The following is an 18,445-nucleotide window of genomic DNA, read 5'->3' as shown; positions in this document are numbered from 1 at the left end:
TTCCAGATGAAAATAAAAAATTTACATATATAGTAGAAGCTGATGCAAGTAAATATAGTTATGGAGTAGTACTCAAATATAGATATGAAGAAGAAAAATTAGATCATCACTGTAGATATTATTCAGGAACGTTTAACGAAACAGAAATAAAATGGGAAATAAATGAAAAGAATTATGTTCTTTATATACATGTTTAACAGCATTTGAACCATATATCGTATATAACAAGTTTATTGTTAGAACAGATAATACACAGGTACAATGGTGGCTAAAAAGAAAAATACAAAACTCAGTTACGACAAAGAAAATTAGGAGACTAGTATTAAATATACTGAATTTTACATTTACAATTGAAGTAATCAATACTAACAAAAATATCATTGCAGATTACTTATTAAAACAAAGCTACTCAAACTGATTTACCAATGGAAGAGGATGATGTCAAAGATACCCAGACTAATTTATTGCTGCAAATGTTTAAACAAATGGAGTTAATACAAGAGCAAGTTATTACACTAACTACTGAAGTTACAAATGTAAAAGTGCAGGTCGAGCACTATAAAAAATAAGATATTGTGTAGGAAGAGCACATTAAAAAATTAGACCTAGAAGGTGACGATGAGAAACACCTTAAAACTCAAATTACTGACGAAACTTCAATTACAGCTGCAGGAACATCTAAAGGGAAAAATATAGTCACTCAAAATAGACCTGAAATACCAAAGAAAAAGAATTATAATCTCAGACAAATATTTTCAAAACCATATACACCAAATATACAAAATTTAAAATCATTTGCACCTGCCAGATATATACATATTCTGAATCACTTAACCAAGAAAAACAAATATACAACTATGCTTCTCGAAAATACATTGCAACATATACACCATACAAAACTTATTAAATACCAAATCTATTCAAAGTGAAGAGCTAGTCGCACAATAAAAAGGATATATTACCCAGAAATGCCAAAATTACAATAAACTTATTGCCCTATCAGGAACAAACTCAAATTTTATTAAATCATGTTACTATTACGGATTATTATCTACGGTTTACATAACAATGGAGAAGAGTTAGCAGGAATCCCAGAAATTCACAAAGAATTTATAACTTACAAGAGAATTACAAACAGACAATTATTCTATGTTTGATTTTATTTCGCACCAGCAGAAATATTATTTGACGAAATTAAACAGATTTGACGAAATTAAACAGATTATCAATGTGGTCAAAATGGGTATGACCAGAGATTATATTATTTTGGAAAAAATATGTGAACAGAATGAGATATTAAAAATACAGATATCAGAATTTTACCGCAACAAAAGAGTTATTGGAATAAGTAATATATTATCAGAGTTACTTAATAATTATTCAAATAAAAAATAGTTTGGATATATAATTCAAGGAATCAAGCACTGATTTATTCAACTTGCAAAGAAGTTAGAGACCATAACATGGAATAGCTTAGGAAATGGGGATTAACACTCCTCAGACCAGAAGAACAACTGTTAACGAGATATATCAAAAAGAAAATTATTTCAGAAAAAGTTATGGATTAATTTTGTGAAAAAGTTGGCCAAAAATACAAAGACCACATATGCAGCAGATGTAGTGCTAAGCACAACTTTATTCTAGATGTGATGCTACACTGACAAGAAAATAAAGAAGATAACCAAAGCAGATACAAGGAAGAAAAAGATAAAAAAGACAAGCTATTAAATTGTGAAAGAGACAAGTAGATAACTTTCACAATTTCCTTTACGTAAATTGTAAAAAGAAAGTCTTAGGTATTAATAATTTTTTGTCTTTTAGTAGTTTAAGATGAAGATTTTTTTAGCATAAAGAGACTTTTTTAGCATAAAAGTTAGGATAGCTATAGCCTATAGCCTAACCTTTTTGACATTTTTTGTACATTAATTACTAAGTTTTTTTAGTCTTTTAGAAGTAGACACGTGCATGTAAAGTTTACAACTTCAACTTATAAATAAACAAGCATTTGCTCAGATGAAGGATAAGCCTTCATGCGTTGAAGCAAAAAACTCTCCCTTGTCTACAACAAATATTTTGCTTATTTATTAAAAAACAGGTACATTTCAATGAAAAAATCTAAGGAGGAACAAAACTTAGAATTATCAAACCTACCAGAACAGGTATATTCATTTACAGTTATGAATAGCTAAATTCATAAATTTCTAACAATCATGATATGATAAAATAAGTTCATGTTAGTTATTTTATAGTAGAATTATTCGAAGAATAGCATGTTAAGAAGTTTATTAGTAAAGTGGAAATGGAGAAAAATCCCTAAAAACTATGTCATCCTAAAGGTGAAACCAATGAGGCAAGAAGTCATGGTGGGGGGTAGCCAGAGTAGAGGCGTTGTTTAAGGAAAAAGTATCTGGATTACCATGCTAATAATGACCGACGAATATGTTATTTAAGAATAATCTAGTATATAGTAATCTAAAATGATCATATTTTGTTATGTATATGATTGGAAGGAATATTTTGATAATAGCATTTTATGAAAAATGAATAATTATTTATCGGACGAAATGGTAGATAAATTTTAAATACTTATTTTGTATGTGTTTAAGGATATAGAAATAACAGATATAAGAAAAATCATATTAGAAAATTTTTTGACAAAGATTATATGACTAGAGTAAATTACATACCATACCTACCTAACTACTCTTACAAATACTTACGTACACACCAACCATGATAAATTACATATATCTAGAATTTTGAGAAAAAGATATGAGAAACATACAACTAGTAGAAAAACAAATAAAAATAAATTTAGAAAAATATATGGAAACTAAAGATATAAAATATATATAATTTCTTAATGAAAATATGCAAGAATTATTTAGACTAAAACAAACAACTAGTAAGTATTATGAAAAAGCATTTAATCAAAGCCTAAATGACAGATGATATTAAAATACTTGTTTTATATATACTTAGAGATATAGAAATTATAGACATAAAGAAAATAATATGGAAAAAATTACAAGATTATGAAGAGGAAGAATTATTAAACAGTATAGAAAACTTACGCATATATTATGAACATCAATATTATTTAGATTCAGATGGATATTATACAGACTAAAAATGTCAAAATATATTAAGAAAATTAGAGAAAATCAAGAAGACCTACATAAAGAAATTAATTATAGAAAACAAATTAGAGAAATAATGAAAAATCTAATAGAAAAATTAAAATGAATAGACGAAACCTTGAAAAATTTAGAAAAAAGCAAAGATAAAAGTTTAGATAGTTTAAAAAATTCATTAAGAAGAGAACAAGAAAAAATAGTTAGTAGTATTAATAACCTCAAACAAGATATTAAATATAGTACAAATAGAATAGATTATTATACATTTACTTTAGAAGAATAAAATGATAAACTACGAATATCTAAAATATTGGAGACAAGAAATGGAAGAAATAAGATTAACAGAAAACCTTATAAAAACAAATTTAATTGAATATTCTAAAACAAAAGATATAAAATATTTAGAATATCTTAAAAATAATATAGAAGACTTACAAAAACTAAGAAAAAAAACTAAAGAATATTATAGCAAAGCATTTAATTAACTATCATTTAATCACCCCAAAATATGAATATCAGTAAAATTGAATATGTTAATAAGATATATGAAAATAAAAGATACAAGAACAAAGAAAAACAGTTAATGAATATTACTACAAAGTATTTAACAATTGCATAAATTAATGGATACATTTTACGATAAGAATAAATCATTAAAAGAAATAAAAAATAAACTATATAGTTTATACCTAGAATACAAAAGATTACATAATACCAACGAGAATCCTAGAACACTAGATAATTTAATTACGATAATATCTAATTTAGAATATGAATTAATAAAAATCTTAAGTCAAGAAGATAAAAATGAAAATTAATCCAATCAATAAAATTCACAAAATACACTATATATAAAATAAATACTTATTACCTAATAATTATTTATTATCTAGTAAAGTTACCGCGCCTAAATCCACACCCCTACAATTGGTATCAAAGCCTACAATTGGTATTTATTATTGATGAATCTTTGTGGTAATTATAATTTGATGAATTACAGTAACTAGTAATTGTGTTATTAGTCGTTATTATTAATATATTTTATTATGATTTAAGAATAATATATTATCTAATTCGTTATAAAAATAATAATTTAATATCAATCTTGTGTGCATATGGGATTATGATTTATGATAATAATAATAATAATAATAATAATAATAATAATAATAATAATAATAATGAACTTCATTAATGAAGATTTTGTATAATTTAAAATTATTATGTACATTTGATTGTGTGATTGAACATTCCTGATAGTTATTAAACTTTATAAATATAAATCATGTTTCATTTTTTTTAAAATGAATATATTTCAAAATTACAAGGCCATTATAAAACTTCACCCAAATTTAACTTTTAAAATCTATTTAAAAAATTTGATCAAATATGATTTGAAATCTTCATAATTAAACACTAATTTCAATAATTCTTTTATTTATAAAAAAAATTTCTCATCACCACTTGAAAATGAAATGGCAACTTAATATACCAAACAAGTGTGACGCAGCTTGATGTGGTGGTACAGATTCAGAGGGAAAAGTAGTCAAATATGGCGACCATTTTGCTTGTTTTAGAAAAGGACACGAAGCCCACAGTAACATGGCTTTAAGTGCCCTTATTTACCCCACTTTCTCCATATAAGAAGTGGGAGTGGAGACATCTTGCTTGTCACTTGTTTACTCCGTAATTTTATTATATTATTTTTAATTAATTATTAATAATATTTATATATTAAATAATTAATAGTATTTAATAAAAAATAAAATAGGTATTTATGACATATCTGTTTTAACTGTTTCAATTGTAATTGTGGAGCTATTGAAGTAGACTCCACTCCGTCGATATTCCTACTTGTCATCTGTTTGCTCCGTAATTTTATTATATTATTCATAATTAATTATTAATGATATTTATGTATTAAAAATTTAATAATATTTAATAAAAAATAAAATAGACATTTACAACATGTCTGCTTCAACTGCTTCAATCGTAGTTTTATTATATCACTCCTAATTAGTTATTATAAGTCATCTAAATATTAAAAAAAAATATTTAATAAAAAAAGATAAAAGAAACATAAAATAATAAATTAACTCTTGATGTTTGAATTAATTTAACATCTTATATGAGGTTCACTTCAATTTTTTTCATAAGTATTTTTTATAGTAATTTTGCTATATCACTTCTAATTAGTTATTATGACATGTTTGCTTCGCTACTTCAATCATGGTAATTGCATGACTCTCAAAATTAAATCAGTGTCGCTTAAATTGAAATAGAAGAAAAATTATAATAAATTACAATAATTAAAAACTTAAATTATTTTAAATATATAATTGACTAGCAATGTCACAAAAGTTTGAACAAGAAAAGAATTATAAATAAGTTAACAGCTTAAAATAGCAAACTACAATGTCAAAAAAATAAATTACAATAGTTAACAACTTGAAATGTCTAAAAAATAATTAATCTGTTATATATTTTAAAAAATATATTATTTAAAAATTACATAAAAATATTATAAATTACAATAATTAAGAACTTAAAATATCTAAAAATAATAATTAATTTATTATATATTTTAAAAAAATACATAAAAAATATATTAATCACAATAATTAACAACTTAAGAAATTCAAAAAATATGAAATGTTTGATTGACTCTCAAAATTTTATGAGTGTCACATTAACAATTTAAAATATTCTTGTACAAATTTTATCAATCTAAATATAATAATATATGTCTAACTAATAACTATCAACTAAACAAATGAAGGTTTTACTTAAATGATAAAATTGCACATATCGTAAAAATTTTAAGTATCAACATTAGGTCGTGCGTAGCACAGCGTAACACACCGTAGCCAACTAGTCTCTTTAATACAGGAGTCCGGAATCAAAATAGGTTGTCAAATTAAAAAAAGTATTAAAATATATCATGTATATAATGTGTGATCAAAATAGACTTAACTCACTTCAACAATGAGTTATATCTTATGTTTCTAATGGTAATTTGACTGGCGGCGTTATCCTCATAAAAAAAGTGTATAAGTCACTTATTTAGTAAGTTATTCATTTTATTTGTACATAACTCACCAAAAAAATGAGTTGGTTATGTCAATGAAAATTTTATAACTCACTAAAATGATGAGTTATCCTTTTTGGTTTATACATAACTCACAAAAAAGTGAGTTATATTTATTTTTATAATTTATGTGAATTTTTATAAAACTCACATAGTATGTGAGCATTCAATTTATCTTTTTAAATTTATATTTAAAAAAAAAACTCAAATATTTATTTTTTTTAAAATTATATTTTGATTTTATAAAGCTCATTAATTATGTGATTTTATAAAGCTCACTAATTAATTTTTTTAAATCTATTTTTATCTTATAAAACTATCATATGCCTCTATTTTTATCATATAAAATTCACTAATTATGTGAGTTATTCAAATCAATATATTTCTATTTCTTTTCTATAGTATAGAATAGTTGGTTTGGTCATGGGATGGAAATGACATAACAAGTTTCTCTAGGGGTAATTTAGTCATTACAATAAATTATAAGCTCAATTCAATTATTTTTTGTGTTTTGACTTTGGAACTTCATCAAAAGTTTGAATAAAAACCCATTATTTTCTCTTTAATTACAAGCAATGCCATTGAAGAAATTTACCATAATGTCATCACACATATTTCCACATATGTGGGCCCTTTATCTTTCATTTATTTTTCAATCTTATTTATCTTTTTTATTTATATGTATAAAATTATTTCATATATATTTAAGTAAATTGATTAGTAGGATGATAATTTATTGTAAAAATTAATTATAATTGATGCAATTAAATAAATTTTATTATTTATTTAATTTCATATCAAACATATAATTTACTTTCTTTCTTATTTGTTATTACATTTTCACCTAATTTAAACTTTTTCCTAATATATTCAATCGTGATTTTACTATATCATCTCTAATTAATTATTATGGTCATCTAAGTATCATGTCACTTAAATTGGAGTAGAAAAAGTTTTACACAACAATTAAAAATTTAAATTATTTAAAAATATATTATTTTTCTTTTCTTTTCTATTCTATTATATATATATATATATATATATATATATATATATATATATATCTTTTCTTTTCTTTTCTATATATTAGAAATGATAGTTTTGACACATTAGCTTATGGGTATTAAAACAAAATTTTAGGATACTAAGGTCTATAAAATATTTTGCAAGATTAGTTTGTTTAGGAAAATTATATTTTGTGTTTTAATGTTTGGACCTTATCAACAACTATAAGAAAAGTCCTTCCATTTTGATTTAATTACAACTCATGTCATTCCAATAAATTACCACTTTTCCATTGATGCTACTCCTATTGAATATGATGGAGCCCACATATAATTAATTATTATAAATTATTTATATATTAAAAATTAATAATATTTAATTAAAAAATCAAATAAATATTTATGACATGCTTGCTTCAACCGTAATTGTACTATATTACCCCTAACTAATTATTATATCACACCTAATTAATTATTATAAGTTATTTATATATTAAAAAATTAATAATATTTAATTAAAAAATAAAATAGATATTTATGAAATGTCTGCTTCAACCGTAATTGTACCATATCACTCCTAATTAATTATTATACTGATCCTAATTAATTATTATAAGTTATTTATACATTAAAAAATTACTAATATTTAAGTAAAAAATAAAATAGACATTTATGACATGTCTGCTTCAATCGTAATTTTACTATATGACCCCTAATTAATTATTATAGTCATTTAAGCATTGTGTCATATAAGTTAAAATAGAAAAAAATAATTTAATATGTTATATATTTCAAAAAAATTACATGAAAAATACTAGAAATCACAATGATTAACAACTTAAAAGATTTAAAAGATATAAAATATTTGGTCGACTCTTGAAGTTATATTAGTGTCACTGAAAATGGAATAGAAGAAAAGTATTATAAATCACAATAATTAAAAACTTAAATTAGTTTTAAAATATAATTGATTATCAATACTACAAAAATCTGGATAAGAAGAGTAACGTATTCAAAAGGAAAAAAAGTAAAATTTTCATGACATTTTTTTTTTAAAAAATAAAAATTGCTACATATACTCAAAGGGCAAAAGAGTAAAAACACATAAGAGATAAATGTTGAGAAATCAAGAAGCACCAAATGTAACAAATGTATTATTAACATTTGTAACATTCAACACATTTCTAAATGTTTCCAAATTCTTCTTGAATCAACACATACACATAATAAAAATAATAAATAATAATAATTACATTTTACTATATCACCCCTAATTAATTATTATAGTCATTTAAGCATTGTGCCACATAAGTTGAAATAGAAAAAATATTATAAATTATAATGATAAAAAATTTAAATTATTTAAAAAATATAATTGGCTATCATCGACACAAAACTCTGGACAAGGAGAGTAACATATATTATTCAAAAAAAATTATATAAAAAGTATTATAAATTACAATAGTTAATAAGTTAAAATATCTAAGAACAATTTAATATATTATATATTTCAAAAAAATTACATAAAAAATACTAAAAATCACAATAATTAACAACTTAAAAGATTTAAAAGATATAAAATATTTGGTCGACTTTTGAAATTATATTAGTGTCATTGAAATTGGAATAGAAGAAAAGTATTATAAATCACCATAATTAAAAACTTAAATTATTTTTAAAACATAATTGACTATCAATGCCATAAAAATTTGGATAAGAAGAGTAACGTATTTAAAGGGCAAAAGAGTAAAACAAAATAAGAGATAAATGTAGAGAAATCAAGAAGCACCAAATAGATTATTAACATTTGTAACATTCAAAATATTTCTAAATGTTTCCAAATTCTTCTTGAATCAACACATATACATAATAAAAATAATAAATAATAATAATTACATTTTACTATATCACCCCTAATTAATTATTATGGTCATTTAAGTATTGTTCCACATAAGTTGAAATAGAAAAAATATTATAAATTACAATGATAAAAAATTTGAATTATTTAAAAAATATAATTGGCTATCGTCGACACAAAACTCTGGACAAAGAGAGTAGCATATATTATTCAAAAAAAAATTATATAAAAAATATTATAAATTACAATAGTTAACAATTTAAAATATCTAAAAATAATTTAATATGTTATATATTTCAAAATGTTACATGAAAAATACTAGAAATCACAATAATTAACAACTTAAAAGATTTAAAAGATATAAAATATTTGGTTGACTCTTGAAATTATATTAGTGTCACTGAAATTGGAATAGAAGAAAAGTATTATAAATCTCAATAATTAAAAACTTAAAATTATTTTTAAAATATAATTGACTATCAATTGCCACAAAAGTTTGGACAAGAAAAATAATACATGTTATTTGAAAATTACATAAAAATATTATAAATTACAATAGTTAACAAATTAAATTATCTAAATACCTATTAAAAGTATGATTGATTATCTAAATTCTATTTGTGTAATATAAATTGAGATAAAAATTAATATATTGAACCCGTGCTAGATCTCGAATGAATCTTAAAATGTATATGCAATTCTTTTTTTTTAAAAAAAATTTATTTAAATATATCAAAATCGAAAAGGTAAATTTTAATGCAGTACGTTAAACAATGTATAAGAACTAATGTTAACATAAATAATACCACCATTTACTAATAGAAGCATTACTAATACAAATATTACTAATATATTCTATTCAAAAAGAAAATTTATACACTATAACAAACGACTCCTACGTTTCAATAGAAGGAATATATACAAAAGAAAAGTTTGATAAAAAATTTATAGAAATATATTTTATAAGTATATTTTATCATACCAATGAAAATATTCTACTGCTCAAACTTCTCATTCCAATATAAATTCTAAAACTTAAAAATTGCAATCCACACGTTTTATTGTTGGGCCCGTGCTGACACGGGCCTTCACTTCTAGTATTATATAGAAGAGGTGGTTTCGACCACCTCTTGCAATTACCCAAAAACTCAATTACTTCTACTTAATTACATATCATGCCCTAATATATAATAATTTTATTATTTTATCATAATAATTTAGTTATTTAATATATTTATTAATTGATATTAATTAACTATAATTACACATTGGAAGTAAATTTTTTATTTATTTAATTGTTTATCATATTCAAAACTAATTTGTTACCACAAATCACAATTAATAACTTAAAATATTTAAAAGACATATAGAAATTTTATTGACTCTTACCAAAACACCCTTCTACTCCCACTTAATTACATACCATGCTCCAATATATAATAATTCCATTGTTTCATCATAATGATTTAAATATTTAATATATTCTATTAATTTATATTAATTAACTACAACTACATATTGGAAGTAAGTTTTTTTTATTTATTTAATTGGCTATCATGTTTAAAACTAATTTGTTACCACAAATCACAATAATTAATAACTTAAAATATTTAAAAGACATATAAAAATTTTATTGACTCTCATTATTTTATCAAATAAATTGAGATAAAAGAAAAAGTACTGCAAATCATAATAATTAACAACTTAAAATACTTAAAAGATATATAAAAATTTTAGTTGACTCTCAAAATTGTATCGAAGCCACATAAATTGGGAAACAAGGAATAAATATATTATGAGATAATTACGAAAAAATTATTATAAATCACAATAATTAACAAGTTAAAATACTTTTTAAAAAATAGATAAAAGTTCTATTCAACTCTCAAAATTTTATCGGTGCAACATAAATCATGACAAAATAAAAAATTATCTTAATTAATTACAACTAATATTTAAAGTAAATCAATTTTATTATTTTAATTGGCATTTATATAAAAAATAATCTTTTTATTCATTTATTTGTTTTAGTAAATTTAAATTTTAAAATTATTTTTTTCTTATATAGAAATACTAATATTTAAAATTAACTTAAAATTTTTAAAGTAAAAAATTAATAAATTTAATTTAATAAAATAAATTTCTAATGAATATTTTCTTAGAATTTGTGTTGGGTCAATATGTATCAAGTTAAAAAGAAATAAAGAAAAATAGATAGTAAAATTTCATCATTGTGAAAGATAAATATAATGCACTATCCAATAATATTTCATAATATCATATTTTACATATGCAAATATAGCATCCCATATTTAATTAATATACTATTCCGGTGAATTATCGATGATTACTATTGGATATAATAAAATTATATTAATTTTTATAGTAATAACATAATCAATCGCTCTTAATTAATTATTATGAGTCATTTAGGTATTAAGAAAATAAATAATATTTAATGAAAAATAAAATAGACATAAAATATGAAATTAACTCTTAATGTTTTAAATTAAATTTTCGTCTTTCGAACGATAATTTTACTATATCACTCCTTATTATAAGTCATTTATGTATTAGAAAAATAATAATAACAAATAATATGTCAACATAAAATATTTGATTGACTATCAAAATTATATTAGTGCCACATAAATTGGGACGGGACAGTAGAAGATATAAAGCAACATATATTATTTGAAAATGAAATAAAAAGTACTGTAAATAACAATAATTAACAATTTTTTTTAAAAAAATTGACTGATTTCTACTCTAGCTGCTTCAGTCATGATTTTACTATATCACCCCTAATTAATTATTATGGTCATTTAAGTATTGTGACTCATAAGTTGAAATAGAAAAATATTATAAATCACAATGATAAAAAATTTAAATTATTTAAAAAATATAATTGGTTGTCGTCGACACAATTCTGGACAGGGATAGTAGCATATATTATTCAAAAATTACATAAAAAGTATTATAAATTATAATTTTTAACAACTTAAAATATCTAAAAATAATTTAATATGTTATATATTTTTAAAAAAAATTATATGAAAATACCAGAAATCACAATAATTAACAACTTAAAAAATTTAAAAGATATAAAATATTTGGTCGACTCTTGAAATTATATTAGTGTCAGTGAAATTGGAATAGAAGAAAAGTGTTATAAATCACAATAATTAAAAACTTAAATTATTTTTAAAATATAATTGACTATCAATGCCACAATAATTTGGACAAGAAAAGTAACGTATATTAATTTGAAAATTGCATAAAAAATATTATAAATTACAATAGTTAACAACTTAAATTATCTAAATACGTATTAAAATAACATATGTTGAACTCATGCTAGATTTCGGATGAATCTAAAAAACATATGGAATCCTTTTATTAAAAATTTTATTTAAATATATCAAGATTAAAAAGACAAATAAATATCTTAATGTTGGGCCCGTGCTGACACGGGCCATGCTCCTCTAGTATATATATAAAAGAGAGTTATAAGATCACTGACATGACACTCTCTAAAGTCTAAAATCCTATTTATCCTTTTTCTCATTTTTTTTGAACTTTTTCTACTATTTTTTCCTTGAAAAATTTTCCTCTTTCTTATCTTATTCATTTATGTGAAAAATTAATTACACATTAATTCTTCTATTACCATTTTTGAAGAGTTGAAAGGTCATGGAACCAAACATATTCTGATAAATCCTTTATACGTATAGTTCTACCCCACATGGATGCTCGTCTTTTGCAAGCTAAAAATACTCACCCAGATGAACTGGATGAAAAATTTGATACGTTCCCTACTTCCCGGTCAACAGACGCCGTTAGAATGAGGTATGATCGGCTGAGGTACGTGGCTGGTAGAGTGCAAACTATAGTTGGAGATTTGGCAACACAAGGTGAAAGGGCTCTTACCATACTAAGCTGGCGGGATCCAAGGGCTACTGCTATATTTATAATCCTTGCATTGATCTGGGCTGTGTTTTTGTATGTTACTCCATTCCAAGTAGTTGCAGTCCTTATGGACCTTTACTGGTTGCGCCATCCACTATTCAGGAGCAAGCTGTCGCCAGTACCTGTGAACTTCTTCAAGAGATTACAAACCAAGTCTCATATGCTTTTGTGAGGTACTGTTAAATTTTCACCTTATTCAAGTTGACTTATGTGTTCAAGTTGTAAAATAGAGAGATGGGTTCAATGAATAAGTGGGACAAAAGGACTTGATATCTAATACAGGAACTTGTCGAATGTGTGACTTAAGTTATAAGATCGCTGACGTGGCGCTCTCTAAAATATAGAATCCTATTTATCTATTTTTCTCATTTTTGTTTGGACTTTTTCTACTATTTTTTTCTTGAAAAAGTTCTCTTTCTTAGTTTATTCATTTATGTGAAAAATCAACATAATGCAGGAAGAAATTGAACTGCCAACGGTCGGAGTAGTTGGTGAAACTTGAAAAGACTCCTTTCAGCCCTTGTTGATCACTAAGTCCATCACCAACAACCTATGTTGAGTCAAAAGACTCTTGCTAGGTATGACTTTACAGTCTTTACGTAGCTTTCTATCACCCTTCCTAAGGAGCAAAAAGTTAATCTGAGTCATGGCCACTAAACTGCAAAAAGTAATAAGGTGCTTCTCCTTTTTCAAAAAGCTCGAATTCGCTATCCACAACCTAAAAGCCCAAGAAAAATTCAAAAAAAAAACTCCACCTTCATTCCTCTACCCAAAATCGAAACCGCCATACACATCATCATATCCACTCGACAAAGACCCAATATGCCCATTGAAATCTCCTCCCACGAAAAACTTCTCAGTGATTGGGACGCCCCCTTACCACCTCATCCAAAACTTCCCAAAATCTCTTCTTCTTCTCCTTGTCCAAACCTACTTGTGGAGCATAGACACTAATAACGTTCACCGAAGACCCTCCAATGACCAACTTAATAGACATCAACCTATCACTAGCTCTCTTAACCTCCACCACCTGCTCCCTAAGATCCTCATCTACTAAGATACCTACCCAATTTCTATGTCTCACGCTATCTGAGTACCACAACATATATCCATCCACATCTCTCGCCTTAGTGCCTACCCATTTAATTTCCTGGACACACGCTATACTAACCCTCATCTTTCTAATAATCTTCACCAACTCCATAGACTTACCTTGAAGTGTCCCTATGTTCCAGGACCCAACTCTTAACCTAGAAGCACCCTTATCCCTCTCGCCCTACTCCCCCTCGCCCCCAACCCCAGGCCCACACCTAGACCTGATCTCCGCCCCAACCCCAACCTATGACATGACCTTAGTCCGCTATTTATCACCCTGACCACCACTCAAAAGAATACATTAGAAGAAAGTGAAGAACACAGGAGACAAAAACACGACGAGTAGAAGCAACGACAACCAAAACAGCTAAAAACAGCTAACTAGTCCAACAAAAAAATAGCAAACAAGGTTGCTACTTACAAGCAACAATAGGCACTATACTACCCACCCGAACAAATCAAGAACAACAGACAGGATAGCAAGATAGACAAATAGATAGAAAGCCTACACCAAATAAACTAGAAAGAAATAAACTAGAGAAGCAAGGCTACACCAATTAATTGTTATATACTATACATCTAAATTTTTTTTTCCTTTTTAAAAAGTACATATAGAGAAACTTGTTACGTCTTCTTTCAAAATATATCGTACAAAGTTGACATGTCCATAAAAAACGCTAATCAATCATAAAAATTATAACCATTAAAAATGATTTGATTGTCATTTACCGCACATACACGTTCTTTGCGTCTGATTAACATTTTGCTTATTATCACTCTTTTCATGGTGGAAGTTGAATGTCCTGACTTCAGATATATTATGTGTCACAAGATAATTTTGAATACTGTGCATTGATGTTTTTTTCCTGTAATCCTCAAATTATTTGAAAGGATTTGACATCCATTTTTGTTTGTCACCCAATAGTTATTTCTAATGGTTATACTCTATGTCTGACTGATGTTTTTGATGGGCATGTTAATTTTGTATGATATATTTTGAAAGTAGATGTAACAAGTTTCTCTATGTGTTCTTTAATTTTTTTTTTAATTGTATAGTATAAAATAATTAATGAGCATATACTCTATCCTCACGTCTAGTTATATAGTATATAATTTGTTTTGTATAACTCATATATTTTTAGCACCGTATTCATATTTCACATCACTGATAAAGTTATGCACTTATCTCACATACTTTAAGAGCTATATTCAATGGATAACTCACTGTAAAAGTTAGTTACTTATTTTATATTTGAATAACTCACATAATTAGTGAGTTTTATATGATAAAATAGAGGCATATGATAGTTTTATAAGATAAAAATAAATTTAAAAAATCAATTAGTGAGCTTTATAAAATCACATAATTAGTGAACTTTATAAAATCAAAATAGATTTTTGAAAAAAATATGTGAGTTTTTTTAAAAACATATAAATTAAAAAGGATAAATTAAATGCTCACATAATATGTGAGTTTTATAAAAATTCACATAAATTGTAAAAATAAATATAACTCACTTTTTTTTTGAATTATGTATAAATAAAAAAGGATAACTCACCTTTTTAGTGAGTTATATAACTTTCATTGACATAACTCACAAAAGAAAATGAGTTATATATATAACTCACTTTTTTTGAGTCATCTACAAATAAAATGGATAACTAACTCACTAAATAAGTGAGTTATACACTTTTTATGAGGATACTGTCGTTAGTCAAATTATTGTTAAAAAAATAAGATATAACTCACTTAAACAGTTATTTATTTTGATTACACATTATATATATATATATATATATGATATATTTTAATATTTTTTTTTAATTTGACAGCCTTCTTTAATTCCGGACTCTACATTGAGGGATCAGTGTATGCCAGACAAATGAGAGTCCAAGGAAAATTGCTGTTCTAATTTACTGTAACGGTTACTCTCTACATTGGATTCGGGGCGATGGCGACCATTATTGATGAAAATCTTTAGGATGATTGAGTCACAACCAATAATTGTACGAGGAACTATCCTATTTTTGCCACATGCAAAAGTGGATCCCATTTGCATACTTTACCTCCCACTCACCACCCACATCCGGTCAACCCCGCTTCTTTTTCATTTTCTTATTTCTTCAATTCCCAACCCAATATTCAACTCACAAATACAATTAAAAATTTAAAACTTAGCTCGATTTTTCCTTCAATTTACGGTACAAATACTTCTATTAAAAAATAAAATAAAAACAGAAAAAAGATTTTTTTTTTTAAAAGAAGCTCTAGTTTTTCTTATTCCTATCTATGAGTTTGCTTGTTAATTTTGGATCTACACCTCATTTTTTTTTAGTAATAATAGATTATAAATTTTTTTAAAAACTATTAAATACTATTTGTAAATAAAATAAATTTTTTATATAAAAAAAATTAAAAAAATTTAGAAGGAGTTTGGTATAGCTAGTATGTCTCAAGAAACTAATGCATTGATTATATTATTAATTAAAAAATAATTATCAGAAAAAAGCGATTATATAATTTAAAAAGTAAACTTTATAAACATAATTAATTTTTCTTAAAAGTTTAATGCCTCCATTCGATTTTGGCCTTAGGCCACGAATTCGCTTGAGCCGCCCCTGTGATCAGGTTATTAATTATTACATGTTATTTAAATAAATGATTTATATTTATTAAAAATAATCTTATCTGATTATTTTACATGTTGAAGTTAATAGAAACACACTAATTGAAGATTTTTGATTGGCGTTTCAGTTATTTTAATAGATAAGATGTTATCTACATTTTTTTATCAAATACATAAACTGCTTATTTTCAGCTTCAACATTTTTTTTATTTTTTTAATTATAAATTCAGCTCCAATATCTACAAAGTATTTTCAAGCACGTGCACCTAAAAATTATTTAAATTAGTCTCAATCAACCATATTTAATTCTACTATTGCTTTTTTAACATTCAGCGACGGATACATATTTCCAAAAATTTAATTAAAAAATGTTCAAAATTAAATAAATTTTCTTCTGATTTGCCGCATCAACCTTGTTTATTTCCTTTGTATGCAATTGCATGCTCTACTCTTTGGTTTGCTGTGGTTTTTAATTTAACTTTTCTTTGGTTACCAAAAGAATAATTACTCTCTCCATTTTAAAAAGAATAATCTATTTTTTTTAGTCTGTTTCAAAAAGACTAACCTTTTTTTATTTTTTGACAATACTTTAATTTTAATTTTCCACATGACATGTTTAAGATCACAAGATTAAAAAATATTTTGATACATTTGACACTACTTTAATTGAAGGCCATAAGATTCAAAAGTCTTTTTTATTTTCTTAAACTTTATTCTAAATCAAAGTAGGTTATTTTTTTTAAAACGGAGGAAGTATTTTTTTCACATTTCCAATTTCTAGAGAATTGCATTAGGTCATGATTGAACAAATAAGAAAATGAAAAAGAAGAGGGGTGACCAGTGGGCGGAAGAGGGGTACTGGGTAAGGGTTGTGACAATCGGACCCATTTTTCAAGTGTCAAAAATTAAGGGTAGGTCATATAGGAGAAATAATCCATTTATTAAGTATGACATTAATTAATACTCCCTCTATTTCATTTTATGTGTCGTCATTTGATCGAACATAAAATTTAAGAAAAAAAGGAAGATTTGGTAAAGTTGATCAAATTATCCTTTATAAAAAAATGTGCGAATATCTTTTGTTTTAATTAAGTGGGACCAATAAGGGTACAAGGGTAGTTGTGTCTTTAAAAAGTTGCCTAATAAGGAAAGACGACACTTATTTTGGGACGGACTAAAAAAAAAATGACACATAATTTGGGACGGAGGGAGTACTATGTTTGGTAGAATTTTGAATCAATGTATTACTAATACCATGTATTAGTTATACACCCTACATGGTATTATAGGATGTATTACTAATACATCACATATGGTGGTATTAGTAATACATGGATTTTAATACCATGAGATTAGTATGTATAAAGATAAGAATATTCCTCAAATTTTTTAAATCTTTTTTTTTTTGTTTTTTTTAATTTTATTTTTTTATATTTGTACGAATAAATTTATTCAAATAAATTAGTTGACAAATTTTATTATTATTTACAAAAATGTCCTCAAATTTCTTTAATTTTTTTCTAAATCTTTTTTAATTTATTCAATATGAGTTACTTCTTTTTAATTTATCAAAATAATAATATCCCTCCAAATTATTTTAGTTATAAAAAAACTACTCCATTAAATCAAAAAAATATTTATTGGTCAAAATTCAAAAAGAAATTGCA

General features: G+C 24.6%; 2 long non-coding RNA genes across 2 annotated transcripts; one reads left to right on the top strand and one right to left on the bottom strand.

The window, feature by feature from the left end:
- Positions 1-436: 436 nt before the first annotated feature.
- On the bottom strand, positions 437-13,149 carry LOC124896761. The gene is made up of 2 exons (XR_007053196.1): positions 13,018-13,149; positions 437-711 (listed from the first exon to the last, which is right to left on the bottom strand). It is a non-coding gene; the product is annotated as an uncharacterized LOC124896761 (long non-coding RNA).
- On the top strand, positions 13,087-17,343 carry LOC124896760. Its single transcript, XR_007053195.1, has 3 exons — positions 13,087-13,229; positions 13,514-13,634; positions 15,985-17,343. It is a non-coding gene; the product is annotated as an uncharacterized LOC124896760 (long non-coding RNA).
- Positions 17,344-18,445: the final 1,102 nt, after the last annotated feature.

The sequence above is a fragment of the Capsicum annuum genome, chromosome 3 (genome assembly GCF_002878395.1).
Source record: "Capsicum annuum cultivar UCD-10X-F1 chromosome 3, UCD10Xv1.1, whole genome shotgun sequence".
NCBI classification, from domain to species: Eukaryota; Viridiplantae; Streptophyta; class Magnoliopsida; order Solanales; family Solanaceae; genus Capsicum; species Capsicum annuum.
Note: the sequence above shows the minus strand (reverse complement) of the source record. Positions and strands in the feature narration are given on the sequence as shown.